Source organism: Lepisosteus oculatus, chromosome 14, assembly GCF_040954835.1.
Source record: "Lepisosteus oculatus isolate fLepOcu1 chromosome 14, fLepOcu1.hap2, whole genome shotgun sequence".
NCBI classification, from domain to species: domain Eukaryota; kingdom Metazoa; phylum Chordata; class Actinopteri; order Semionotiformes; family Lepisosteidae; genus Lepisosteus; species Lepisosteus oculatus.
In genome coordinates this window covers 11726065-11753197 of record NC_090709.1, presented here as the reverse complement: position 1 = coordinate 11753197, position 27133 = coordinate 11726065, and the positions used below count along the sequence as shown (strand labels likewise).

Here is a 27133-nt window from a genome sequence, read left to right as displayed (position 1 = left end):
GGTCCCAAACTGCTTAGCAGATAACGGTATGTTCCCTTTCAAGGTATTCAAGGCGATTTCAGCTATGGCCTGTACAAGATCATTTGTAGCCCCGCAGAGAATAGCTTTCCACTGCTTGGGGGCGGCTTTTACCAGAAAATGTAAGAGAGTCAGGTTTCTCCGAACGCGTGAAGACATGATGATGCCCCGAACGTGTTTTTTCGACTGAGTCGGTGGTTGTGAGATCACCGACTTTTAGATTTTTTAAACACATAAGCCGTGGGTACATCTGGGGGGAAAAGACCTGTTCGCAAGCGATAGTCATCTGGGGTGTCGGCATTTAAATCCACCAACAAGTAACCGAAAGGTTTTTTAGTAGCGTCATCGAACGCTTCCAAAAAATATTTGGCTTTACCGGGGTACATCTGCCGGGACAGGGTTGTAATCTGTAGTTTATCTCTAGGGTTTTTAAACAGCACCATGTACTTTGTATTTAACGGGATGGTTCTACTTTTCCGACCTCGACAAAACACATTTTGGACGATATACATGATGCTGAGGTTTCGGTGGTGTACGTATTTGGTAAAAGCTTTTTCTATCTCATTATTTTCACACGCAGACTCCATCAAATCATCCACTATAATCAAATTTACTCTACCCGGCGGCAGTAGCTGGTCGTCGGAAAACGACGTCGGTAGTCCTTCTATAAACTGAATGTATGGAAATTTCACAAGCAACTCGTCGTATAGAGGTTGCCAGCAGCTGTAACACCAGACTATGTTTTCGGGTTTACGAGTCATAACGGTATCACCGCTCTCCAAGAGCTGTTTTATAAAATAACTTTTACCGCAATTCGAGGGTCCGGACAAAATGCACGAAAAAGGGTGTTTTAACCTGACATCCATCGTGTTAATATCCGTAGGGCAATGATGTCAAATTTTCTTGCAGCACCCGCTTGTCGTACACCACCTTCTGGGTTTTCTTTAAGGTCCGGGTCTCAATGCGCCAATCCTTTTTAACATGCACGATCATCGGCTGTTGAATAGAAATGTGTTTAAATTCCCGGCACTCTGCATAAGGGTTAACGCCATAGTCAAAAACCAAGTCCCGCAGACTCTCAAAGTTAACTTTTTCACAATTGTTCACATTGAGCGTAATGCCTTTTACCTTTAAACAGGCTTTCCCTCGAGACAGTTTGTACCCATACGACGTGGGTCCTGTTGATACAAACTCGGTGATGTGTTGTCCAGCAGCGATTTTGCTGGTCAGCTCACCCAAGTAGTCAGTCACCCAGTTCCGGATTCCACTCACCCTCCCGGCTCACAAAGATAATGGAATCTGTGTTGTGGTACAGACAGCGGCCTTGGAAAGCATTTAGCAGATTGTATAACTCCAAGCGGGCATAGGCGGTTGTAAAGCTAGCGATGAAAATGTTAGTGTTTGAATGGCCTGTATAGTGGTGTTTAGTGTTTCCACATAACACAGGCTGTGTTTTCATTGATAAACTCGCAGGCTGACACCTCATGATATGGCATAAATAAGTACCTGAACAATTCATCGGGGTTTCTCACAATGGTGGTCTGTGGTAAATTGTCTCTTTGTCCATACTTCCCCCACAAACTGTTCAAGGCAATTTTTGAAAGCTGTCTTTTGGCCGGATTCTTTTTAATGTTGCTGGGGTCCAGCCGGACACCCTCTTTTTCATAATATTCGCTGATATATCTTTGTTGTTTCGCGACATCTGTACACCCCTCTGGAAACCCCGAAGCTTCCCGTTTCCCTTTCAGATGCAGTTTGATGTAGTCGGTAAAAAGATCGTGTGAGGCCTTTTCGAAATGCCAAATTTAGTAAATTTTACACACTCAATACCCCAGATCTAAGGCCATCTGTAATTCAGGGGTGCACCAGACACCAGTCAAGGCGCGATCTTCATCACCGTGCTCACAGGGGGTGGTCTGTTTTGTTTCAGCACACGTACGACACAGTGTGAAAAACAGTTTTTTGTCAATTTTGGTTGGAAGAACTGGAAAGTATAAACGTCTGGGTGGGTAAACTTTCACCTTCACTAAACCGAATTACCGTTTTAAATCTCCAAAGTTGTTATAAATTATTCGGGGGTGCCCCAGTGGGTATTTTTTAGTTTTGTTCACAAACGGATACAGACTGGTGAAATCATAGTAATGAATTTTTTCACCGGGCTGCGCTGTGTAATGCAAACAAATCGCATTTGTTCTCCCCCGAAAAAGCGACTCGCGCGGTTGCAGAGGCTCTGGTAACTGCGCAGCTGTTAGAAATTTACCCAAGTCTCCATTTTCAACAAGCATGTCTCTGAACTTGTGCTCCCACAAAACACGCACGTTAAAACCTCTCATTTTGAGAAAATTAATTTTAACCATCGTCTTTCTGTACAACCAGCCAAAAGTAGTGTTTGTCAGCGGATTAAAATCGTTTTCACGATAACAAATGCTACAACCATGAAAAAAGCAACCGTTGAACTCAAAGGCTGTTGGCACTCCGTCAATTACAGCATAACCATCCAGAAAATATGGGCCAACCTTGAACTCACTGGCCGTGGTTAACGCGTGTTGGATTTTAACGGGCTCTGTGTGTTTGATGTACATAAGCCACTTTAACTAACCCCCCCACACACACACCGCACGTCTCCAAAACATCTCAAATTATCTCTAATACGTGATTTTAAAACTTTAAGACCAATCCGTTAAAGTATGAAGAACAACACCCCATCATTTGTTGCCTATTAATACCATAAAGACTTTTACGCTTGCGATGTGTGGAAATTTATCTCAAACTTTCGAAAAAGCTGTCGCGAATGTGTTATTAAAAATAAACTGTGTCTTATTACATTATTTTAAAAACTTTAAGACCAAACCCACGTGTTTAAAATTTCTTTTCTGGGCAAACACATCATTTGTGTTTGCGTTGTGTGTTAATACTTTTAAAGTTTAAAACTTATAAACTGATATGTGAATACTTTTCGCTCTCGATAAAACAAGGGGGGGGGTCATCACAAGTTTTACACAACCAATTGAAAAATGTCTTGTGTTATGTAGGCGTGGTTACACCATTGGCGCATATTCTTAAACGCTCCGGACTGACAGGGTCGCAGCGCGTCCTTGGAGCTGTCAGACACCGCCCCTTGTTAGGAGCTGCGGAGATGGCTTCTTTGTGTGGAGAAACAACGGGGTCTGCTACTCTACAAAGTGAAGAGGTAGGCGGCTAAAATATTTTTTCTGATCGTGGAATTGTTGTATCGGTGCTTAGCGTATGTCATTTTAATACTTGGTCTTCTTTTTAGCAAAACCCGATCCCACCCTCTGCACCCTGTGACAGCGGCGGGAGTGTGAGTTCAGCTGGGGTACCAGATGTTGAAGAACTGCCGGGTGCTAGCGATGATACCACGCTACAAATGGTAAATATTAACGAAAAACCTTAGCTCAAAAGTTTTTTAAGCCTTTCTTTTCTTTTTCCTTTAATAGAATAAAGAGGATGTGGACGGGTCAATCTTCAGCCTACCGGCACAACTGAATGTTTCGTGTCTATGCTTGTGTGTTCGGCCAAATGTTAATAAAGCTGATGCCCAACCAGGTTTAGCTAACGATGTCCCTAATGAGCCCGATGTTATGCCCCAGATTGTGAAAGCAGTAGTTTATTGCATCTTCAAACACTGTTTAAAGGGGGTCCTGGTTGATGACTGCCCGGCCTGTTTGATTGACCATCCTGGGCAGCGGGGTCACACATGCCTGTCTGTCGGCTACACAGATGGGTTTGAAGATGTGACGTTTATAAGTCTCTCAGTTTAGCCTGAATTTTATCGACTGTTCTGTACACCGCCAGCTGTCTGGGCTCGTACACCATTAGAAATGACACTGAGCGGTGCATAAAACAGTTGCTGAAAAATATAATTGAGGACCGCTCCCCATACGAGCATGTACACACCATACTTGAACAGCTGGATGAAAAATTAGTAGACGTGACTTTTGATGCGTTGCAAAAGAAACACTATTCTTATTTTTACAGACGCAAAAAAAAAGATCTGTGTAAAATGTGAATACAGATTTCACTCTGTTTTACAGACCCGGGTGTGCCATCGTCCGAAGAATGAAGAATTTCGAATGTATACGTCTGAATTCTTACTAAGACTGCTTTACACACTTCTCTCTACAAAGCTTGATATGCAAAACAAAGAGTCGAATGCTAATATCCTTAAATTTGTTAAAGAGAGATGTGTATGTCAAGAACTTGAGTGAAATTATTGCAGATCTGATGTTTTCACATCACCTGGGGTGTAGGGGAAGCCTACAGTGTGTATTCCAAAATACAGTGTGTTTTGCACAGAACCTGTGGTAACACCATCCCGCTGATTACGCAGGCAAATGTTTTTGCTCTGCTAGATCGGATCGCCCAGTGTGGTTCGCATAGCTTTAGACATGGGGAGTGGAAGGGAGTTATGAATGCTTTTTCAGATGCCTCAAAGTTTCTCAGCAATGTTGGGGTGGTGGTTACGTGTACCGAACTAATTTTCTGCACCAACATTTAATTGTTGAATGCAAACAGGAGCCGGTAACGCGTGTGTGCTGCGTTGTTTCAGTGTTTGAAACACCTACTGTTGAAATAAAGCGGTTCACATTTCACATGGTGTTTGTCCTGCGAGTTCTTTCCGTGAGACTTTGCGCAGTCAGTGTGTGTGTGCTTACAACTCTGCTGCTTTTGAGACACGGCTTGTGCAGCGTATAAGCAGCCTGGCCGGACAACCACTCGGCCACCCGGCCGCTGCTGGCGCCGCTCACATCCCGGGATCTCGCAGCTCACACCAGACTCTCCGTGCCGCTGTAACTACCCGATTCCCTAGGTTTATAATAGAGCGCACTCAACCCCGCTGCAGACATGGTCCCCTTCCAAACCAATACACGCTTTCACACACCTAAAGCGAGGGATGCGCCGCCTTTGGGCTTTGGGACCCTAAAGGCTCCGGACCGACTGGCCGGGGGGGAAGGCGGGAGTTCCGACCCTTAAGAGCACACCATTGGCTCCTGAGGAGGCGGGACATGCACAAATAACAACACGCCATTGGCTGGCAAGGGGGCGGGGCAGCCAACCACCGCTGACTCCCATTGGCTGGATAAGGGCGTGGTACCTGTCAAAAGTTTGATGAAAGGTGTCGCTTTATACTACTCAGAACACATATAAGACTTACACACAGCTTTTAATATGCTGTAGTGAATTTGCAGGTATCCTGGGGAGGGAAGAGAACTGATATTAAGGAAATACATATTTAAAGGGGATGTAAGTATTAAATGTGTTTTGTCACATCTGGGTGTTAACTGAATAACTTTTTAGCATTATTTATTGTGTTTTGACTCTATACTTGTGTTTCTCAGGAGACAGCAGAAATATTGATGTTTACATTTATATTCACATTCCCGGTGATATTGACTAAGGTACTCCACTATTTACTTGTAGTTTGACTGGTGTCAAAAGTTGAAAATCTCTGCAAACATCAAGATGGCTAAGGACGTGGAAAGAAACTCAATCACATTTAGAGAAGGTAATGTTTAGATCGGATTAAATTCAAAGTGTGTCTCTGGGTGCGTTTGATCTACCAACGTTGTGTTTAACTGAAGGACACCCTGACTGAGTGTGCCGTAGAAACTGACATTTTTTGTATTTTTTCTACATTCACAGATTTTTGGCTAAAGTAAAAAAAAAATATCGTTGTCATTTTCTTGCCAGCTGGCAGTAATTCTTTTGCACTGATAAGAAAGATGAGCATTTTATCTTTCGCAATGTGTGGATTTCTTGAAAAACAAGTTGTGCCAAAAGCGAAATGAAAACTTCATTTAAACATAATGCAGAAGCATATTGTCTGTAACAATAAATGGTGGGCAAAGACAGGAAGGAAGGCACTGCTGGGTTTTGAACCCAGGATCTCCTGTTTACTAGGCAGGCATTTTAACCAACTAAGCCACAGCGCCAGCAAAGCACTGCCCTTTTTTAGCCAGTTGGACACACTGCTCTGTTATATCTTCGTTCGGTGTGCGGTGAGCCTGCTCACTGAGCAAGTTGAGAAAGGATGTGAAATGGCTTTTATCCGCCAATTTCATTACCAAGGAGCTCAATATGCTTTTGATTATCTACAGGGTGTCTAGTGCAACACAGGCGATGGACTGCTGGGATTTGGAGCCAGGATTTCCCGTTAACTAGACAGGTGCTTTAACCAACTAAGCCACGGCGCCGGCAGAATTCTCCTCTTTTACTGCCCCTTGGACACACCGCTCGGAGACACCTGCGTTCAGTAAGCTGAGTCGGCTGGCTGAGCATGTTGCCTCCTTTACATTCGGGCCCCGACACTAAGAGAAACGTACAGAAATGGCTTTTATCGGGCACTTTTCATGTCCAATGCGCTTGACATCTCCCACGGGCGACAGAGTTCATTTACGACACTTTTCCTTTCTTTCTTTCTCCTTTCTGTACTCTTTGATGAAAAAAAAAACGAGTAAAAATGTCTTTTTTCATGGAGAAAACGTGCACCAGGAAATGTTGTGTTTAGAAGAAGTGAGTTAACATGAAAAGTGACCTAATTTACCGGAGCAAATGCTCACCTAGCAAGGTCTGCTTTACTACTAGAGAGACGTAGAGTGAAAGACATGATAATTTCACGCCGTTGTGGAACAAAACGCTATTTTCTTTTAATTATAAATCAATTAGAAATTCAGAGCGACACATAAAGGCTTTGTCTGCATAAAAGTGATGATTTTTAAAAACTGATAAAAATTTGGAAAACACGTTTCTCACGTAGAAATTTAAGATGGGGGTGGGGTATTACTAGTAGTGGCGCTGAACTCACCATGGTGCAATTAATTTACGTGACGGACTAGTGGTTTAATGGATAACGCATCTGATTTCGGTTTATTAGATTGTCGATTCGACTTCTACCGGGGTTGTGTGATTTAAATCAGGCTCCTCAGAAATAGATGTCTGTTCTGTAAATAGACCGCACCTGAAAGCAAACGTTGGGTCTGGTTTCCTTTCTTTCCTGCATGAAATAGCAAATTGTTACAAAAAACACCAGCTAATGTCCAATAGCATTAGTCATTTAAGCAAACATGAATATACTGTAGGTCTTGGTACATGGGAGTGGATTTCAACCACAATTAAAAAAGGACAAATTATAATTACAGGCTTCAGACACTTTTTCATACAAAAGTGACCAAACACTCCCTAACTTTCAGGTTTGCTTGAACCTGTAACAAAAAAAGCATTCTGAAACTTCCATTCTCTGATGTCACTGTCTCTAAAGCCAGACGTGATGTTTCACGGATGTGCAGTGTGCCTTTTCTCTTGTCATGTTCATGATGATTCGCTGAATAAGCTCCTGACTAGGTGTTCTGTACTGCGCTGTTACTTTATTCGATTACCTATGTGGTGTACAGATAAAACCAGACTGCATGGTGTAATTTCCGGGTTCAGCACCAGCAGCACCTGTAAACTCATCAGCTGACCTCAACATGATTTGAACATGCAACCTTCTGATCTAGAGTCAGACCCGCTACCGTTGCGCTACGAGGTCGCTCACCACATGTGCTTTTAATTCCCCCAAAGAGAACAATCAGCGTCCCTGAAAAATATTTTTTTTCATTCTCTCCTGTGTGGAGCGCCGCTCTTCCAACGAGGGTCTCTTCTTCCCCGACCACAGATTATTCTTCCCGCCCGGCTCTCTCACGGAGAGCAGACACACCGTCTCCACTAATGTGTTTACTACATCTATAGATCTGACCCCCTACAGCCCCGATATTCCTGGACAGGATATTTACCACCAGCCTGGTGAACTTCTCATCTTGACCTCTCCCAGGAGGAGCACAATTAACATAGAATCCTCTCTCCATTTAGCAAATAACACAAAACACTGTTTACCTGTCAAGACAGAAAACCAGGCTGCTCCAGGTGAGGCTTGAACTCACAACCGCGGCATGACTCCACTAATCATGTCATTTTACAAAGCCTGAACCTGGAAAGAAATTGGAAGCCAAGAAGTTATGGTGTTTTTTTAATACTTGCCTACTCTTTCAATTTTTCCGTCAAGTCTTTTATTTGGGAGTACTTTCAATTGATGTTAATCCTTGTCCCGATGCACGTTCTGGGCCATGGTGCATCTTGAATAATGTTCTTATAGGCTTCAGTTTGGAAAAGTGCGCTCTTCAGAAGCTACCAAAACCGCTAATGGTTAAATAATACTTAATGCAAAAGCAATGTTCGGGTTTGAAAAAAAATTTTACTTGCTATGAATACAAACACTGTTACAGGAGGCGTGTTAGGGATATTTTAGCTTAGATCATCAATTCATCTTACATTTCTTCTCCATCTATATCAACAGCGTAATCGCTACTGAGTGCTAAAGGCAGGTCCTGGCAATACAATCTTCTTTAGAAAACATTTTTAAAACTATTTCCACTACCATACGTAAAGTAAAAGATAGCGATTGCACGCAACAGATAAAATCTCTTTTCCAGGGACGTTGTAGTTAGATGCAAATTACAATCGAAAATGTATCAGCTTTAACATTTTCTTTTGGATTCACAGGACAGTCAGCATGAGTCATCAAAGAGCCTGTAGTGGCAAGAAGTTTAAAAGCGCACAAGTGATCTGTCTTTGGTCAAAGGAATTGCTGGAGCAGTAGGACGCAGAGCAATATCTAGCAGCTGTAGACGATGTTTGGGGAGGAGATAATTCTGTTTTCAGCACAGGGAGTGAGAATGAGCTCAGTCCGGCTCCCAGCAGAATCCATTCTGGTTTGGTTACTGTCAGACTGTGCGTCTGAGGCTCTTTGGATCGCAACGTGAAAAAAAAAGAACAAAAAACATTTGCTCACATCTTGTGATTTCCACGAGAGGAAGAGAAAATATCACTTTAAAAAAAATCAGAACTGAAGATTTGGATCCGGGACCTCATACTTGTCAAATGATTAAAATAATAATTATGAAAATATCAGGTTGTGTTTCTGCAACATATCGTGCACAGTATGCCATTTTTTAAAAAAATACAGTAGATTGTACTTAATAAAAATGTACAATTCACCGCTGGTATAAACAGATTTGTAGTAAAATATTCCGGGTACTTAAATTCCAGTTCGACATCAAGTTTCCAACTCGTTTCCTTAGTCTTGTTTACCTTGAATTTAAGCCACAAACCAGGATTCTACTGTATAATCGTCCGGGGATGTTACAAAATGTTTGATGGGGCATCAATCATTACAGGCGGAAATTCACTCCTTTTTTTTTTCTCGAGAAATCATATTAAATGATCCATTTCATTTGGATCAAGAAGAGGATCACCATGAGAGATAGAACAAACTGTTTGATTCTGTCTTTATTGGGAGCTGTATCACAGCTAATGCATGTAAAGCCTTCAGTATGCGATAGTGAGAGCTCAGTTATGCCAGGGAGTGGGAGTGAAGAGAACTGAACTGAAATTTAGTAAATTCATATTTAAATAGAGTGTAAATCATCAAAGTGTTCTGTCACTTAAAGCTTATTACAACACTACTAGAAGTGGGGATTGAACCCACATGGACATTTGTTCATTAGATTTTAAGTCCAACGCCTTAACCACTCGGCCATTCTGGTCTACAGGGAGATGCTCTTCAGTTGTTAAACATTTAAATATGATTCAACAATTAAAAAAAATTAAACCACGAAACCTCTTAGAGTTGCGAGAATACTTCCTTTGTGTATAAAATACATTGTGAATGCTTTCTCAGCCTTTACTTTTTCGTTTTTATGACATTTTTTTGACCGAGCACGAATATTCTTTTGTCCAGATCTTCACAATGGAAGCACAGAACGCCGTCAAACCAAATGCATTTTAAAGACCAAGACTTGTGGATATTTCCACAGCCTCTACATCAAACTATCAGTGGGCTAATTATCTTTTTTTAAACCTCCGGTTTTTCATCGATGCGTAATTACGCACTTACTGGAATCCGGAGGACCGCTGTGTACAGACGTTCACAACGCGAGAAATACTGTTCAATACGGCTTCGTGCGAATAACCCGTATATGACCATAGGAAGCAGAACAGCGCAGTTTCCAATTACCCAGACTGTAAGCACAGAAATAAAGCTTTGTTTGATTTCTGAAACCCTTCCTTTACGCCCTGTTTTCATTCAGGTAAGGGTCAACTATATTGACAATACTACTGACAGCAGGAAGATTAAAATATTCTTTACTCAGCAGCTTATTAAAAACAGCTCCCATGATGTTCAAACTGATTTTTTACACAGAACACTGACACAGCTTTGCGTTCTGAATCTCTTTTTCTCGTGCTTTTATTTAATATGGCACAATGCACTGGGATAGGGGTATTCTGTTCACAAACCAATAGCATTTAAATCACAGCACCCACAATGCTGCAAGTAAGTGTTTTGCACACTAAGCAGGTCTTCTGACTTTTCCCAGCTTTGTGTTGGGTTGTGGAACCTTTATTTTTTATGATTTTCTGAAGATAACACTACAGGTATACACTGGGATTTTTCCAGTTGGGTCTTTTTCATAGCTCAATAGTAATTCAAATACAACAGCCACACTGCTGAAACCATATGTTTTACACACCAGACAGGGCCCCTAACCTCATACAACCTTGCTGTGGCTGTGGCCTCTTTCTTTATTTTTTTATGATTTTCTGAAAGTAACACTACAGGTAATACACTGGGACAGGTGGGTCTTCTTCATGGCTCAATAGTGTAGTGGTTTGATGGGTTTACTGAGACAATTATTAATTGTAACAGTAATCACAAGGTTGTTCGTTGTAGCTTTTAGAAAATAAATCGTCAGAACAACTAACAACGCACACACACGGGTTCAATACACGAGATACATTTATTAATATAAATTGTGCACCAAAGATATACTAGTTTGCCTGGATACGAGCGGCAGACCTTACTGTGAGGGTTATCAATATACAAGGTATATAATCTCGAAGAGATGCAAACACAAAGAGATACACAACAGAGAATATAGTAGTTCAGGTGGGTAGCTGCGTCAGCATGCGTAGGCTGCAAAGGAACAAGTAATAGGTTTATTCCATGCTGAAAAAAAGAAGAAAGAGAACACAACGTTTCGGCCGTGGAGCCTTCTTCAGGTGTGAGAGAGACAGGGCAGTAGGCAAAGGTAAAGTAGCGGGAGAACAAAGGTTGGGAGGGAGGAGGAGTGAGAGGCGGGAGCAGGGGACAGAAAGAGAGGCCAATCAAGAGGTGTGAAGTCAGAATGGGTGCAGAGAGGTGTGAAATGAAACTTCCAATGAATGGAGAAAATTTAAAAGATCTGTCGTTAAGGGAAGGGAGAATGTGTGATCCTAGCTGCAGAATAATTTTAGTTTCGGTGGTCTTTCTGATGTATGACTTCAGAAAACCATCTTTGAGAACACAGACGGAGAGATTAGACTGGTCGTGGCCGTCAGAGGTGAAATGAGAAACAATGGTCTTGGAGAGATCTTTAATCTTCACAGCCCTGACGTGTTCTCTGAGGCGGTCTCCGAGTCTCCTTCCTGTTTCTCCAATGTAGATGGCTGGGCATTTACTGCAAGAGATACAGTAAAAAAGGTTGCTGGAGGTACAAGATGCTGTCTGGGTGATCCGGAATTGTCCTGAGGGGCCTTGAATGAGTGTGGTGGTAGCTGTGTACTTGCAGGTGATACAGCGAGCTCTGTTGCAAGGGAAAGTGCCTGGTGTGGATGGTTGTTGAGGGCGGTCAAGGGAGCTGTGAACAAGGAGGTTACGCAGATTAGGTGGTCGGCGATATGAGATGATAGGGCGATCAGAAAAGAGGGCCCCAATGGAGGGATCATCCTGTAGGATGGAAAAGTTCTGGTTAATGGTCCTGAGGTTAGGAAGTGTGTTAGGGTGGTAAGGAAGCACCAAAGGAATGCGGTTGTTACGGCGGGAGTTCCTGATCGGGTTGATGGTCCGGGGGGTGTTTTTGGCTCGGGGAAGGGCCCTGTCAATCACACTGCTGGGGTATCATCTGTTGATGAAAAATGAGTACATTTCGAGGGCTTGGTTCGATGTCGTCGCTGCATAATCGTCGTAACCTAAGGAACTGTGAAAAAGGAAGAGAGTTTTTAGTGTGGTTGGGGTGAAATGAGCTGTACAGGAGGTAGCTGTGTGAATCCGTGGGTTTGTAATAAACTGAAGTGGACAGTCGGGGGTAGTTGATAGACAAGTGGATGTCTAGAAACGGAAGAGTGGTGGAAGATATGTTAACCGTATATTTGAGGGACGGGTGGAAGTTGGTAAAATGGTGCAGGAAGAATTCAAGCTGTTCGTTGGAGCATGTGGCGGCACCGACGCAGTCATCAATATATCGTTTGTAGAGGTCAGGGACATAGCCAGTGCAGGAAGCGAAGAAGCATTCTTCTACCCAGCCGACAAAAATGTTGGCATAGCTGGGTCCCATTCTGGTGCCCATGGCAACTCCACTGACCTGTTGGTAATAAAGATTATTGAAAGAGAATGCGTTCAGTGTGAGGACCAATTCTGCAAGGCGTACCAGGGTGTGGGTGGGTGGATCAAGCACTGTGCGTTTGTCCAGCGTGTGCTTGAGGGCTGTAAGGCCGTCATTATGGGGAATGACGGTGTACAGAGATGTGATGTCCATGGTAAAAATGTGGCATTCGGTATCCTGAAATTGGAAATCATTGAAAAGTTGGAGCGCGTGGTTGGTGTCTTTGATGTATGAGGGAAGATCTTCAACCAGCGGTCTCATGAGGCTGTCGAGAAAGGCTGAGATGTAAATAGTTGAACAGTTACATGCTGATACGATTGGGCGTCCAGGGGTGTCCGGTTTGTGGATTTTGGGGAGGAGGTAAAATTGAGATACCTGTGGATGTTCCATAATGAGCCGGTTCGCCTCCTGGGGGAGCTCGTTACTGCTGATAAGAAGGGAAATGGTGGATACCACTTCCTTTTGGTAGTCAGTGGTAGGGTCCTGTTGGAGAGGGAGGTAGGCAGAAGTGTCAGTTAGTTGTCTAGAGGCTTCAAAGACATATAGATCCTTACGCCACACCACAACAGCACCTCCTTTGTCCGCTGGTTTGATGACGATATCATCCCTGTTGCGGAGAGACTGGAGCGCCTGATTTTCTCCTTGGGTGAGGTTAGACCTATGTTTACTGGGTATAGGGAGTGCCTTGGGAGCTTGATTAGTGCATTGGTTGATGAAATAATCAACTGGTGGAAAACGGCCAGAGGAGGGAGTCCAACAGCTCTGTTTGGGATTAATGTTGTTAATGACATCAATAACCGGGTTGTTATCAGCTGCCTGTGAAGAGGAATTGTCGGCAAAATGTGCTCTGAGACGGATCCTGCGGTAAAAGTGGTTAAGGTCGACATTGGTCTGGGGGAACTGGTACAAAACTGAGCCCTTTGCTGAGGAGGGATCGCTTATCCTGTGAAAGGGAAAGGTCAGAAGGTATGGTGACAACAAGGTTAGGGTTGGTGAGGGTGTTCGGGGTGTTGATGGTTTTCTTCTGTAGAAGATGACTGAGTTTTTTGTCCTTCTCTGTAGTGAGAAACTGGTAGATTTTAGAGTTGAGAGATCTAATGAGGTTAGTTATGAAGGGAAGATGATGTGGAGCTGTCAGCCGTAGAAATTCCTTAGCCTCTTTGATGTTGTTGTCGGAAAGGATAATCTGTTTTTTGAGGGAGAAAATGGTAGAGAGCATTAGTTTCCTAGAAAATTGTTTTAGAAGTCTCTGAGTGTTACTCTGGGTGGTATCAGAGTCAAAAGAAAAGGTATTAAATTTAAGGCGAAATCCTTGATATTATGATGACGACATCTGTAAAGGAATAGAAGGTGGTTAGAAAGCCTGGTCTTGGAACAGATAGCTGTTGAAGAAAGATGTGAAGACGGGGGTTTGAATTTAATCCTTTCTGTAGGGGGTTTAGACTTCCAAGTCACAAGCTGGGGTTTATGGCAGGAAAGGGGGTTAACTGATAAGGATTGCAGATGCAAGCTAGGAACCCCCCTGGGTGTAATCTTAAACTGACCATTTGTCCAGAACATCGTAAACTGGCCAAATACCATGAACCTCCCTCTTAACCATCAGACCGAGTGACGTCAGAAACGGAGAAGAAAACACTATATAACCCAAAAGTTTGTAACAGTACGGCGAACAATACTTCGGTTTTGTTGTTTCTTGCGGGAAACAAGACTTCAGCTTTATTGTTTCTTGCATGCAATAAACTCATCTGTTTTACTTCATCTCGGGATCAAGAACCTTATTTCTTCTGTTACAACAAATTTGGCGTAGTCGGCGGATGCTCCAGAAGGGGCAGAACTTCCCATCGGCAGGAGAGACGGTCAGCGCTCACATTACTAAGAGGTAAGGACTCCTCTTTTTAAAAAAAAAAGGGAAGTCTCTGCTCCCTGCGAGAATCGCCCGAGATGACGGAGTAAACGTGAGTTTCTGAATTTCTCTGGCCCGGGGGAAGACACCGGTGTATGTAATGGGTTGTTTGCTGTAAGCCCAGAATTTGGTCTGGCAGGGGTTCCGCGGTATTGTGTACAGGCGTTCGAAGCTGGTGTATGCCTTAATTGCGCGTGGAGTTTTTGAATGGGTTTTGGACCCTTACCGTGAAGTTCAGGACTGGTGTGGGCCTTAATTGCGCCCGGAGTTCTGAAGGTCAGAACTGGTTTGGGCCTTAATTGCGCCCAGAGTTCTGTGGCTCATGATCGGTGTGGGCCTTAATTGCGCCCGGGGTTCTGGAGCTGAGTGGTGCATTAAATGCACGTAATTCAGGACTGGTGTGGGCCTTAATTGCGCCCGGAGTTCTGAGGCTCAGGATCGGTGTGGGCCTTAATTGCGCCCGGGGTTCTAGAGCAAGTGGTGCATTAAATGCACGTAGTTCAGGGCTGGTGTTGGCCTTAATTGCGCCCGGAGTTCTGAAGGTCAGAACTGGTTTGGGCCTTAATTGCGCCCAGAGTTCTGTGGCTCAGGATCGGTGTGGGCCTTAATTGCGCCAGGGGTTCTGGAGCTGAGTGGTACATTAAATGCACGTATAATCCAGGATTGGTGTGGGCCTTAATTGCGCCCGGGGTCCTGAGATTAGCTACGCCTTGATCGTGCACAGATTGGCGTGGCGTGGTTTTTTGTTTTAAAGGAAACAGGAGTAGAAGAGATAGATAGCAAAGGAACAAGTAATAGGTTTATTCCATGCTGAAAAAAAGAAGAAAGAGAACACAACGTTTCGGCCGTGGAGCCTTCTTCAGGTGTGTGAAGAAGGCTCCACGGCCGAAACGTTGTGTTCTCTTTCTTCTTTTTTTCAGCATGGAATAAACCTATTACTTGTTCCTTTGCAGCCTACGCATGCTGACGCAGCTACCCACCTGAAGAGATAGATAGATATGTATGTATGTTTTTGGTGTTTTCCTTGTTTGTGAAATACATATACACACGCACTACACTAATCGGTTTGAACATCATGGGAGCTGTTTTTAATAAGCTGCTGAGTAAAGAATATTTTAATCTTCCTGCTGTCAGTAGTATTGTCAATATAGTTGACCCTTACCTGAATGAAAACAGGGCGTAAAGGAAGGGTTTCAGAAATCAAACAAAGCTTTATTTCTGTGCTTACAGTCTGGGTAATTGGAGACTGCGCTGTTCTGCTTCCTATGGTCATATACGGGTTATTCGCACGAAGCCGTATTGAACAGTATTTCTCGCGTTGTGAACGTTGTGTCCACAGAGAATATATGTCAATATATATCGTTCGGTTACCAAATCGCTAACCAGTGTTATTACCCACTGTTACTCTAAACTCGGAAGTAAATACATTACTCATGAATTATATTGATAACAACTTGTGTGGAGGTACAATTGAATTCTCGAGATGCAATGTAGAACATGGGGTTTACTTATCCACTGTGTATGGATTTGGAATCTCCCGGCACGAACACCAAACCAGCTGACAGGCTCTGTTGCAGCCTCTGTTGCAGCAGTTGTCCAATGGGCGTTGTGTCGGCGTTCTCTGGCTACTGGCCAACCAGTCAAGGTGCAGCTCGGAGTAGGACGGGCGGAGGAATCTGACTGTGGCACGCAGGGCAGTCGTTGCTCCGAGGGGATCTACCAGGAGTCCGGCTGGCTAGTAGAAAGTCTCTATGCACAGAGTGTGACTGCGAGTCCTCACAAGTCACTCTTTTGCCCGGGAAGAAGCTGGTTTGTTCCTGGTCCAGCGCTGCTTCTGAATAAGCTATTCAGGTTGTCGACGAGGGTCCAACTGTAGGCTGCCGTTGATCAAGCGGAGCATTCACGTCGGTAGAATTCTGAGTACGTACGGGATCCTCGGCCTCGCGCTTAGAACAAAGTCCAAGTCCTTTTGCAGACAACACCAGTTGTCACGTGATTGTCTCTGAGGATGCTTGAAAATGGCCAAGGAGAGCCCCGATCTGAGCTTGCGCTCCCTTTTTGACCAAGACCCAGATGTGTGCTGATTGGTTGAGAGTTTGGCGGGCATTGGAGACCCACATGGTATTACCACGCCCTGCCAGTCCCTGATTGGTTGGTCAAGATGAGATATAATTCACTTACATTTGACACTTAGGAATGCAGTCCAGATGTCCATTCGGCACTCCCTAGACAGATAGGCGCCAATGGATGACCATTGATCATGATAGCCAGGCTTAGCTAAGTGCATCCCCGTCTGGGAGCTTGTTCCTTATCAAAAGAAAACATCTTAAATCAGCCTGCATGAATACTTTCTCTGTGGCTGCACCACAGAGATGGAGGGTGAGATGGGGCCTCCTTTAGGACAGCATACCAACGCTTAATTCTGTCTTATTAACAAGCATTGCCGCTACAATAGCAATTCAAATACAACAGCCACACTGCTGAAACCATATGTTTTACACACCAGTCAGACCCCCTAACCTAATACAACCTTGCTTTGAGTTGTGGAACATTTCTTTATTTTATAATGATTTTTTTACTGTAATCAAGTGTTGTGCTCATTAATAATAATAATAATAATAATTGCTTACACTTATATAGCACTTTTCTGAACACTCCACTCAAAGCGCTTTACAGGTAATGGGGACTCCCCTCCACCACCACCAATGTGCAGCATCCACCTGGATGATGCGACGGCAGCCATAGTGCACCAGAACACTCACCACTATCAGTGAGGAGGAGAGAAGAGAAATGTAACCAATTCAAAGAGGGGGATTATTAGGAGGCCATGATTGGTAAGGGCCAATGGGGAAATTTGGCCAGGACGCCAGGGTTACACCCCTACTCTTTTCAAGAAACGCCATGGGATTTGTAATGACCACCGAGAGTCAGGACCTCAGTTTTACATCTCATTCGAAGGAAGGCGCCTGTTTACAGTATAGTGTCCCCATCACTATACTGGGGGCATTAGGACCCACATGGACCGCAGGGTGAGCACCCCCTGCTGGCCCCACTAGCACCTCTTCCCGCAGGAACCTTAGTTTTTCCCAGGAGGTCTACCATCCAGGTACTGACCAGGCTCACACCTGCTTAGCTTCAGTGGGTTGCCAGTTGTGAGTTGCAGGGTGATATGGCTGCTGGCCATAATCAGCAGCCTTTAGTACTGAAGCAGGTGTGAGCCTGGTCAGTACCTGGATGGGAGACCTCCTGGGAAAAACTAAGGTTGCTGCTGGAAGAGGTGCTAGTGGGGCCAGTACCACCATTAGGCAGGCCTCCTGACCTTTCACAGTCATGCTTTGTTGTGTGAAACTTGAATTATCTTTTTAGGATTTTTTGAACATGGCATCTTCCACCGAGATGGGTGGGGGGTGTCGGGGTGCTCTTCAATAGCTTTTTCATCTATACACACAAACGGATGTAACCAAGACACTCAGAACCTGTCACGCAGGGGCTGACTGCTGAGGATAGGGATCCAATGTGGTGCCCTTGGTAGGGTTGGCACGAGACACAGGCATAGTCGGAGTAAACAGGCAGGGGTCCGAGTCCGGGAAGGCGTATGTTGAAGAAAACTCAGTCTTCACTCAGGTTGGGAGATTGTCAACAGATCTTTAATACAATCAGCTGAAGGGGAGATTATCACAGAGAAAGGGTTTCCCCTAGCACTCAAGACATGCTCACTGGACTGAAGTTATACTTTCCTTTTTTATACATTAAAAGTAGGCAATACTTTAACATATCAAAGGAACATACAGGGAAAGGGGCAGTGTCAGAAGTCAAACAAACAGGACAGGGGGGTGCCATTTGGCATCCTACAATCTGTTTCAATTTTCTCTGGTTGAATGGGTGTGAGGAATCACAGGCTTTAGTCTGCACCTAAGACAGGGGTCTTAGGTGCGAACAGAAAACCTTTCCCACGCATAGTCACTGTCCTGACCTTTTGACTCGGTCTTCCACATGTAGCACAGGCGTAGGCACAGAATCGACAGGCGAAAGTGTAGTCGAGGGACTGGCAGGGGTCGGAGTCCGGGAAGGCGTAGAAGTTGCGTCGGTGTGGATTCAGAAGGCAGAGGCGTAAACGAAGAGACAGGCTGGGGTCAGGATCCGAGAAAGCGTAAAACAGGCGAAGGTACAAAATCGAGTGGCTAAAGCGGTAGTCGGAAAAGCGGGGTCGAGGTCCAGGGGAGAAGTCGTAGTAAGGCAAAGGTGTAGTTAGTACGTAAGCTCCGGGAGAGAATCTCAATCGTGAGCAATGACCGGGGGGCAGATGAGGGTTTAAGCTGAGGACTGATTGACACATGCATGTTTGGTACGGGGAGAGCTCGTAGGAATGCGGGAGCGCTTGCCTGCATGAGGGAGATTCGTGGCAAAACCAACAGAATCAACCTGAACTCACAGAAAAACAAGAATGCCCCCGAGACACCTGCACTCCCCCCGGACCACTCTGGTATCAACACCCCCAAACCCATCCATACCAGCTAACAAGACTCAGAATCGGTGCAACCCTCCAACCTGGACCAAGAGCAGGATGGGACAAGTACCTGCACCACACTACACACCCCTCATCCAGACCAGCAGGACAGCCAGACCACAGACAGCACCATCATGTAACCCCCCTGTTCATTCCAACAGAAAAGCCGAACTGACCCCCACCAGCATGGCGACGCTGCAGCTCTGGTCACACCAGCAGGCCCAATGGGCTCAGAGCTGGGGGACATACAGATGCAGCCATTCAAAATGCGTGGGCGATACCGCATTATTTTCCGGTACGCTGTATGCAGTCTACCGCAAGTTACCGGTAAATATCGCGAGTTACTGGTAAATACCGCTAGTTACTGTAAATTCTCCTATAATATGACAAGCAAAATAATAGTATCCAGAATTTCAGCAAGGTGGAGCTAATAAAGCTCAACCTCTCATGTTTAAACTGTGGCCATCAAAGTCTTTAACGAAGATATTACTAATAGTATTAATAATGAATGACCTTGGACAAGCTGTAAGTGTAAACTCAAAGTATTGCCCTGGTCAACATTCTTTTTTTCATTGACCGTCTTTGTAAAAGTAACACCACAGCATTTCGCAATCACGCATTTGTTTCCAATCATGCAAAGTACAGTAATTTTTGAGAATCGATTCACCATGCCTTTCACATGCTCATAAAACAGATTGATTTAGGAACATAAACATATTACCGTATGAAAACTGTACTGTATACAGTATGTATATTTAATGTCTTAACTGTGCCCGTTTAAGTATTGAATATTCATATCTAATTTTACCACTGAAGGGAAATCTTAGTAGCTGAGCATAAAAAGAATAGGAGCATACTGCAACGCGTGTGAAGGCCATAAACGATATTAATTTTGGAACATAAACATACAGTATATGGCTGGTCTCGGTACTTTAAAGAAAACATACACGAAATATGGTTTCATTATGACCAGAATCGGTCTTGAGATATTTTTAACTTGATTTACAGTATTTGAGAGGTATGTCTTAACACCGATACTACAGTGCATAAATACTGCTCACGTATATGTTTCTAGGTTTATATTATGCATTTCATACGGTCAAATTACTTTTGAGCAACTAATAAGAAGCGCGAAACGGTATGCGTTTTAGTTTCGTTTTGTGCTGGGACCCGTGGATTGATTAGAGATATCAAGTACATACAAGTCATTTTTTAAATGTTGTAGTTCGTCTTGTAAAAATGTTACGAGTACATCATCTATCAACAATTACACAGGTTCTGTTTCCATATTGTGGATTTTGGTTACGTAATATTATTTTCTAGATTTCACGTTGTGAATATATGATTTGGGCAAACAGAGCCGCAAAGAAGTACATTATGGGTTGTTGTTTTTTTTTTTGCAGTTTTATCTAGAACAAGCGATGCTTAAACCTTCGTCTGATTCTTGTGAAACTATCCACATGACAGTTACAGTACCTAGGAGTTGACTTCAGTGATGTCACTGATGGGATGTTTCTAAAAATCCATCCTCTGTAAAACGTCTTCTCTAGTTGTCCTGCATATGTATTCGCTAATGAAGCTGTGTGTTCTGAGCCTGGATCTCTACCTTTCTGTATGAACCAGCTTAGAGGGCTAAAGACAGCTTGTGTTTAAATTGAGTGTAAGGCAATTTGTGCTTCTAAAGTCATGGTCAGCATTTATTATTGTACTGTGCTGTAAACTTGTTCTGTGCCTAGTCACATTATTTTATAGCGTTTTTATAGCGTTATCAAATCCGGTGGCGCCGTGTGTTAGTTTCCTGACTCCCATGTCACATGGTCTGTGATTGAAACCTGTGAAACCGGTTTAATTCATCACAGCCAGCACTCCGGCAGAGAGGGGGTTGTACTCGTAAAGTAGAAGCAGGCGAGATTTCCAGCGAAAGACACCTCCCCCTCCCCCCCCACCCTCATACGATTCAAATTGTATTACAGCATTGTAATTACACATTGTAATTGTATTACACATTGTACACATGCTTAAAAGAGAAGAGAGAAAATGCAAGCCTTCTTCAGGTGTGAGGGTCTTCTGCTCAGAATGAAACGCTAAAATGTAATGTAGGCTCTGAATGGGTTCAATTATGATTTGGGCTTGATTAAGGTCGCTGCCTTTCATCTAAAACCCTACTTGAATCCTTCTAAACTAAAAATCAGTGTTAGTGAGTTCTAAATAAAGAGGTATCCAGGTAACAGTGAAACGGGCGGACAGTCTGGGGAGATCGCCCGTTTTCCATGTAAATAGTTCCCTGGTTCCGCACCCCTTGGTGTTTCCCTCTCTCTCGGGTCACCTGATCATTAGCTCGAAAGATTTCAGTGCTTTGTGTATATTCTAATGGTAGTGGGGGCAGGGTGTGTGGGAACAGGTTTTGTTGAAATTGCATTGGAGATCTATGTTCTTCACACCTGAAACATTTTCTCTGAAAGCATTTTCTTCGCAGTTTAACCAATCTTGTTACAGCATGTTACAGTTTACTATTATTAACCATATTAATTTTAAGTGCTTAATGCCATTTTTTGATCAGGCACGATATTCTTAAGTCCATATCTTCGCAAGGGAATCAGTGCGAATTGCAATACTAATTAAATTAAAACTACTAACTACTAACTAATACTAGCTAATTAAAACAAACCAGAAATGTGTTGTTCTGTCTAATGACATTACAAGTGGAAAGATTACAGATTTTAATCGTCTTTAATTTTGTTACGTTATACATTTTAGAAATGTTTCATCCATACAAACACCACAAAACTATTTTCGATTGTATTTCTGAATAGTATGTTACACTTAGTTCACTGTTAATTAAATACATCTAATTAAGAAAGTTAGGTGTTAGCATAAACTATTAGCAATCAATAATATTAAATTTAGCACTGTAATAAGCTGTTGCACTTTCCCCCGCATCTTGTAAAAATATATTTTCATTGTTCAAATATACATTAAGTCTGACTATCATATAATAAGTTAAATACAAAACTAAAGAAAAAATAGGGTTAAATATAATTCAAAATATTTTGCTAACAATGTTAACTGTTTATGAATAATAAAATGTATTCCTGTGTGTGTGGGGTTTACATGTTCTCTCTGGGTTACATGGTTTTTCTCCATATGTGTGATATGACTCCCTCTCGCACTCCAAAACATACTGGTAAGTTAATTGGTTTATGGGAAAACTGGCCCTGGTGTGTGTGTGTTTGTGTCTGTCTGTCCTGTGATGGACCTGCGCTATGTCCAGGGTGTATTCTGCCTTGTGTCTGTTGCTTACTGGAATAGGCTCCAAATCCTCTGTACTGGATAAAGAGATTAGAAATGGATGGAAGTAAAAGCACTGTGTGAATGGAACTATACACAGTGTTAGAAACCCACCATGAAATGGCAGCATCTCACTGAGAATAAAATATCTTATAGTGCTGGCTTAAGGAAACAGCCTTTCCACCTCTCTTGCACATCAGTATCCATACCTAGTTATTTAAACAAATTGCCTCTAATTATAAACATCTTAATATGCTGGCTCTGTGGATCCGCATCAGCTATGTTTGCCCATTCCTTCAATTCATGTGCATCCAACACAGTTCAATGCCAGCAACTACACATAATCTAAAATACAATCCTTATTTCAGTATCTATGTAAACATATAGTCTGTTAACTTCATCATCTTCATCAAAAGTATGCCTAACCCCATTAGGAAGTGTTCTTGTTATAAGTGTATTCCTCAGCTTTCCCCAAATTATCTTCTTCTTGCCAACATCTCTAGTCTTTTATCCTGCAATAACTCAGCCAACACTTAAATCTCCAAAAGCTGCTGGTGTTAATTTCTTTAAATCACAAATATCATGTGTTATTACTGGCCATGTAATACTCTGCATTGTGGAATAATAGTTTATTTTAAAGGGAACTAGAGAAACTAAGAACTAGAGAAATCAAGAAAGGCTTTTTTTCTAGAATTAATAAATGCACATCCTGTTCACTGGGGAAATTAAATCCACACTGAGCAATCTTCAATATGTTCAGAATATGACAGCAAGAATCCTATCAGGGATGCATTATACCTGTTTTCAAGTCCTTGCACTGGTTACCTATCAGATTTCGAGTCAACTTCAAAATCCTTATCCTCCTTATATACTGTCCTACAACTGTTATTATTGATCACCGAATTATTGTACTTGACATGACTTCATTCAGCCTTTCCTGAACGTCTTTGACAGGCAGAGAGAGTGCTGTTTCTGGTGCGATCTTTTGCAGCTGACATTTCACTGTTTTAAACGAACAAGAAATTAGATTGCTCATAAATCAGTTATTCTATATAAACACAGCGTAATTGCCCTCCGAAAATCCTCTTTTTCTTGTTCGTTTTAGAGACCTTGATCTAAACTGATTTTAGATGTCAGAAAGGATTTATTTTCTCTGTATTTCCTACATTGCTTTGTCGAGATTTTAACTTTATATCTAGGCTCAGATTTCAACTATAAATCGTACAGTAATTAATAGCAGTAAAAACTGATGTTTTGCGCCCTCTTACCACAAAAATATATGTTTTGTAGTTGGGATTAACTTTATTTCGTACGCGTAGCTACTCCGATTCGGACACCGAACAGTTAAAGATGGCGGCAAATCAGACACCCAGAGAGAGGGGGGGGCGTCTTCTCGCCTCCATAACTAAAATGCCAAATAGGAGTGGCTTAAGCGACATACACAGTCGTGTAACTGACAGTTTGAGGTAGCCTATCGTGTAAATTTCGCTTTGTTGCTGATAGGTTAAGCTTTCGAAACTCTGCCCCAAATTCATGTGACTGATTTTTTGCCCTGTTTCGTTGGTTAAACGCAATGATCACAAGCACCACCATGGTAATTGGGATGTGTAGTTTTTAATTCCGTTTGAATTATAACTGTACTTACTGTCTTCATATTTGGCCAGGGCTTTAAAGAGAAGGCGCGCCAAAAAATTTCGGTGCCGTCGTCTCCGCTTTAAAGGTACCCCCGTGCTGGAAGAATTTGACCTCGGAACGTTTGCCCAGCGTAGTTATAGTGGACATAAAAACAAGAGTTCGCTGGCATTATATCCTAGAAGACACAGACCGGCGCCAGACCGGTAAATGCTTGATGAACTAGGGATTGGACAGTTTCCAAGTGCTTGTACAATCGATGGAAATGTTCAAATAAATGTTCAAAAGAAATAAACAAAATAATCATTTATTTCTTTATTATATTGGCTAGCTAATGTCCTCTCAGGCGGAAGATGTAAACAGCTTAATTTTCGTGTTAAATAATTTTTAAAAATTAAAATTCATTCTATACAGCAATCACATATTTGGGTACCGTTTCATAAAACTTTCATGCTTAAAATGTTTAGGGAGAAATGGAAGACTGGTGTGTATTTTTTCTTTAAACTATCAAGACTAGCCATACACAGTACAGTTTATGTACATACAGTAATGTTTATGTCCTAAATTAATATCATTTATGACCTTCAGATGCGTTATGCTCCTCTTCTTTTTATGCTTCTATGCTTTTATGCTTGTGGCTTCTTTTTATAAACAATATATGCTGTCTGGGTCGTTAGAATTAGCTGAAAGTAACTGATTAGCTTTGAATAACAAATCTAGTGCTTCTTCTCTCGCTCTATGATGTAATCTGTTTTGTCTTAGGGAAAGGGGAAGTTTTGAAGGGACAAAGCACTGAGCTTTTTTACAGCGCAACATCTTATAAAAACCCTGTACTGCTTGTAACAAATTGAGTCTCTGGTTGCACTGTGCGAAGTGGCAGCAGGGCTCCCAATCTTGCAATATTGAAATAAAGACCTTACTCAGGTGAGAACTCTCTCTTGTGGCTTCCTTGATAGTTATATTTCCATGACAAGAGACAACCTCACTGTTCCTCAGGCTGGAACAGGAGATCACACTGTATTATTATTATTAGCAGATAAACTCACTGTTCCTCAGGCTGGGACAGTAGATCACACTGTATTATTATTATTGAGAGTCTGGCTCACTGTTCCCCAAGCTGGGACAGGAGGTCACACACTGTATTACTATTATTGAGAGACAGGCTTGCTGTGTGTTCCTCAGGCTAGTACAGGAGATCACGCACTGTATTATTATTATTGAGATACAGGCTCACTGTCTATTCCTCAGGCTGGGACAGTAGATCACACTGTATTATTATTATTATTGAGTGTCTGGCTCATTGTTCCTCAGGCTGGGACAGGAGATCACACTGTATTATTATTATTATTGAGTGTCTGGCTCATTGTTCCTCAGGCTGGGACAGGAAATCACACACTGTATTATTATTATTGAGAGAGAGGCTCACTGTCTCTTCCTCATGCTGGGATAGGAGGTCACACACTGTATTATTATTATTATTATTATTATTATTATTATTATTATTATTATTATTATTATTATTATTATTATTATTGAGAGACAGGTTCACTTTCTATTCCTTCAGGCTGGGACAGGAGATCACACACTGTATTATTATTATTGAGTGTCTGGCTCACTATTCCCCAGGCTGGGACAGGAAATCACACACTGGATAATTATTATTGAGAGACAGGATCACTGTCTGTTCCTCAGGCTAAGAAAGGAGATCACACACTGTATTATTATTATTGAGAGGCAGGCTCTGTGTCTCTTCCTCAGGCTGGGACAGCAGGTCACAGACTGTATTATTATTATTGTTATTGAGAGACAGGCTCACTGTCTGTTCCTCAGGCTTGGACAGGAGATCACACACTGTACATTTATTATTGAGAGACAGGCTCACTGTTCCTCAGGCTGGGACAGGAGATCACACTATATTATTATTATTGAGACACAAACTCACTGTTCCTCAGGCTGGGACAGGAGGTCACACACTGTATTATTATTATTATTATTATTATTATTATTATTATTATTATTATTATTATTATTGAGAGACAGGTTCACTTTCTATTCCTTCAGGCTGGGACAGGAGATCACACACTGTATTATAATTATTGAGAGTCTGACTCACTGTTCCCCAGGCTGGGACAGGAAATCACACACTGTATTATTATTATTGAGAGACAGGCTCAATGTCTGTTCCTCAGGCTGGGGCGGGACATCCCACACTGGATTATTATTATTGAGAGACAGGATCACTATCTGTTCCTCAGGCTAAGAAAGGAGATCACACACTGTATTATTAATATTGAGAGGCAGGCTCAGCCTCTCTTCCTCAGGCTGGGACAGGATGTCACAGACTGTATTATTATTATTATTATTATTATTATTATTATTATTATTATTATTGAGAGACAGTCTCACTGTCTGTTCCTCAGGCTGGGACAGGAGATCACAAACTGTATTATTATTATTGAGAGACAGGCTCACTGTTCCTCACGCTGGGACAGGAGATCACACTCTATTATTATTATTATTGAGAGACAAGCTCACTGTTCCTCAGGCTGGGACAGGAGATGACACAGTATTATAATTATTGAGAGGCTGACTCACTGTTTCCCAGGCTGGGACAGGAGATCACACACTATATTATTATTATTATTATTATTATTATTATTATTATTATTATTATTATTATTATTATTGAGAGACAGTCTCATTGTCTGTTCCTCTGGCTGGGGCAGGGAATCACACACTGTTGTAGTGTGCTCACACGAGGCACCAGTTCTGTAGGGGTTTGGGCACTTACTGGGACAATTATTATTTGTGGCAGTAAATCACAGAATTGATTCTTTTAATGGTCTTAGAATCCAACCATGCGACATAACTCAAACAACGCACACACAGGTACTAATACACGAGGATACGTTTATTAAAATATAGAATATGCATGTAAACCTAACAGATCTTATCGTAAGGGTTATCAGAATACAAAAGATATAAATTCATTCAGTTACAAAGAATTACACATATCAAGAGGACATAAGTTCGGTATATCATTCATTTAGACCGTTTCGTAATTGAACTTGTTTACAACTTCTACATTAGAAACTCAAAACAAGTACATAACCCTTAGGAATTAAATTGATATCAACTGGTTGGGAGCAGTAATGCAATAAGCTTGAATACTCCCTGCTGGTGGGCCCCTTTTCTCACCGTTTCCGTAGTGCAGCGCTTATCAAGTTTGCCTCACACGCGAAAGGTCCCTGGTTCGAGACCGGGCGGGAACAGCCTCGCTTTGCACGCTCCTGTACTTCACAGAGTTAT

The 27133-nt window shown here is 42.4% G+C and overlaps 1 protein-coding gene, 1 non-coding gene and 1 pseudogene across 2 annotated transcripts in view; 1 reads left to right on the top strand and 2 right to left on the bottom strand.

The window, feature by feature from the left end:
* The window catches only part of LOC138242769 (zinc finger protein 271-like), a 735173-nt pseudogene that overhangs the window by 77567 nt on the left and 630473 nt on the right, over positions 1–27133 (bottom strand).
* LOC138242767 (zinc finger protein 17-like) overlaps positions 1–27133 on the top strand; it is a 165887-nt gene that overhangs the window by 22954 nt on the left and 115800 nt on the right. The gene's annotated exons all lie outside the window — the stretch shown is intronic.
* Positions 9538–9620, bottom strand: trnal-uaa (transfer RNA leucine (anticodon UAA)). The gene has a single exon. It is a non-coding gene; the product is annotated as a tRNA-Leu (tRNA).